Below are 3,598 nucleotides of genomic sequence, written 5' to 3'. Positions count from 1 at the left end.
TATACCGGCGGGCCAGATCTAATAGTAATTAGAAAATTATCCAGAGGGCCGAAATTAAATCCACCAGGGGCCTGATTTGGCCCCCGGGCCTTGAGTTTGACACATGTGCATTAATCGGTATTATCTTATTTAAAGTGGACCTATCTTGCTATATTTGAAACATATATTGTAGGGCCATACCTATATAAAGTATATAAATATAGTTTTTTTTTCCAAATACCAAACAGATCCTGCATTTTAGCCATGCCTAATTTCGCTCTATTTGCTCTTTCCAGTCCTGTTTTTGCAGGGGGCTGATTCTGTGAGCTGCAGCTGACCACGCCCCCTGCAGGAGAGGGGAGTTGGTAGTTACTTTGGCATTAGGGCAGGGATATCTAGATACTTTCCAAGGTTTGACATAATGAATTGTGGTACTTTTAAAGCAAGCAACGATGTTTTCAAATCTGTAATCAAAAAGCTCCTCAAAAACGCTATCAACTGCCGTTGCTACGTTAGTTCAAACAGTAACAATGGACTATTTTTCTTAGCAGATGCATGTCAATTTAAATCAATACATACAACTATTTTTTAAATCAATAAAATCATTTTCTAAATCCATAAAAGCATTTCAATTAATATTGGGAGTCATGTCGTTACTTTGTTGAGAATGTGTTCATGTAATAAGCGGGATAATGTGCACATTATCCCTTACATATGATTATATAGAGTCATTATTCATTTGTTTTAAAGCAGGAGGCGCAAACGCTTGCCTCGGGGAGGGAGAAAAAGAGCCACAGCAGAGAATAAACAGAAGGGCAACCGCGGCAACCATGCAAGGGTTCTTCGCTGCTTTTGTGGCAGACTACAGCGCCACTTACAGGCCTGGCATATGTACTACAGCGTCTCCAGCGCTTTCGAGCGGCAATGGCCGGCCGTGGCCCAACCCCACATTCCCCTGATCGGTGGAGAATTGACCACGTCAGGACAGTGTTCAAATCTGGATCAGTCTGGATCAGATCCGTTGCAGCCCCTTTTTAAGAGATTTGGGTATGGAGGAAAATAGAGAGGGTTGTGTTTTCTGACACTTGGTGAGTTCCCTGGAACACCGGGGACACATATTCATGTATACAAGACGTACACAAGTGCATTTTGCATGATAGGTTTTGTTGAAATCTTGAATGAAATGTAATCATCCTGTAAAAATACGAAGGAATTCTACTATTTTATATTTTGATTCCAGACAAACAAGAAGCAAAAGAGAAGCGTATTATTTACACAGATAGAAAAAGAAAAGAGGCAGAAAAACGGAAAATAACAGTTTTCTCCGTTGTGATTTATTTTTAAAAGCAAAACTTAAAATAATTGATTTTAAAGTAAGACCATTTAATGACAAAAAAATAAGCAAAGTAAAAGATGTGCTTAAAATACAGAGGAGTTTTAAACACTTAGATGCAGTTCTCAGATTATTGGGATACTTCTGAATTTGTGGGGATGTGTATTTATTTAACTAAACTTGTTTTTTATATATTGCTTCTATTCAAGAAATCCGAAAGGAACAATCAGGGTTTGTTTGGTGCTCCACCTTTCCATCGCTTTCTAAAAAAAGTCGTGATGATCTGCAAGCCCAGCAGAGGGAGTCACTCACACACTTTAATACAAAAGGACTACAAAAGCAGTGAGGAAAGGAGGGAAAGAAAGGGACACCCCTACTACGGGAAACTAGCGATATCTGCGGCCAGGGATAGAGGGAGAATGGGTGGGACTCAGCAAACTGAATTCTAAAAGAGTTTGGGGAGAATTGGATAATAAAGGATCTATTGTAACAGCCAAGTTAATTGAAACGTCTCAAAAAAGATCTGTGTGTGTGTGTGTGTGTGTGTGTGTGTGTGTGTGTGTGTGTGTGTGTGTGTGTGTGTGTGTGTGTGTGTGTGTGTGTGTGTGTGTGTCCTGTTTTTACTGCTGATGACAAATGACCCCATCCATTAGTCCCTAAATGAAGCCATATGTCTAACAGTATGTGGGCGAGGCAAGAAGACACACACATCTGCTCTCAGCCACCACACACACACACACACACACACACACACACACACACACACACACACACACACACACACACACACACACACACACACACACACACACACACACACACACACAGTATGGTCAGCAGCGCCACCCAACGCATTAGGAAAGTGTTTCATTCATTGTGTCATTCATTTGCTCATATATTAAGCTATGATGATGGCCAGTTTTTGGTTCCCACTTTATTTCTGCATTTGTAACCTTATTTATTTCACTATTCAGTATGCCACATGACATGACATGTCCAAACTGAAAAAATGAACACATGAGTTTAGCAATAATTCAATGAGTACAATTTTACAATCATGTGTTTAAGATAACAGAGCAGCAGAGACAGTTTTAACTCTACTGAGGAAGTTAGGGAGTGACTGCTGTGTCATGAAGCTCAGTCCAACATTGGGAAACCAGGCGTTAAAACTTTTGAGGCGAGGCTGGTGTCCAGTTTGCTGCAGGGCAGGTCCCACATAGACTCCATACTCTGGAGAGGAACGCTGAGGAAACCTCGTCTTCTGCACGTTTTGGGAGAGCTCCTCTCGTAGGATTCAGGCTGAGTAGCCAGTAGAGGGAACACGAGAGGGGGGGTTCGGAGGTATAAGTCAAGGCAGTGTTTCGGATGAGGTGCCAGGGTTGAAGAGAGTGCATCTTGAACTCCCAGAAGTCTGCTGCAATTTTTTAAAGGGGCCCTATTATGCTTTTTGGGAGTGTTATAAAGGTCATTGTGCATGTAAATGGTCGGCAAAGGCTACAATCCCAAAGTTCGCTCCTTTTAATAACTATTTTGTGATGTTTTGAAGTTGTTATTTTTTAGTTTTGTTTCTTTCCGTTAATGGTGGGGTAGGTAAGTTTGAGAAACCGGCTCAAGATACACTTTTTGTTATATTCCATGGAATGCTCTTAACATCCCGATAGCAATGAATATCTGAAGTGCTTTGACAAAAAATACATACAAAAAATTCATATGTGGAAGCCGTAATAGTGTAAATAGCACGACCAATCATCTGAGCCGGCCCAGCTAAAACAACTGGATGGCCTACCTGCCTGTCAGCCTTCCATCTGTGCACAAACTTATCTCGTGCCCTCATTGGTCATGTGTGCGTTCGTGTGTGTTGGAGGAGGGGCTCTGTAAGGAAGTGGCAGATTTTTTCCGGCTGTGTATTTTCAAATTCTAGCGCACTCGAGCTGGTTTCTCAAACTTACCATACCTTACCTTTAACAGTCAAGTGGGAACTAAGTTTTTTTTGGAGTACATTTTTGTGTTTCTCTTATTATCCTACCATACTGTTATGTCTGGCTGTGAATAATAAAATATGAAGGACAGACCATGTATTTCTATTTATTTCTTTTTTTTTTAGAAAGGGGCAGGTCATATAAGATAATTTTCTTCTCCCTGCTCCTTTTCGGTCAATAGTGTGTTAGAGACATGTCTTTTAAACAATTATTATACATAAGTTGTGCAACAGAACAAATACAAATGAAATGACATTTTAAAAAGCCTTGGAGGGTAGTTTTATAATGTGTTCTGTTGATTTTAAGG

Source organism: Notothenia rossii, assembly GCF_949606895.1.
Source record: "Notothenia rossii genome assembly, chromosome: 1".
Lineage (NCBI taxonomy): Eukaryota > Metazoa > Chordata > Actinopteri > Perciformes > Nototheniidae > Notothenia > Notothenia rossii.
This window is presented reverse-complemented; position numbering follows the sequence as displayed.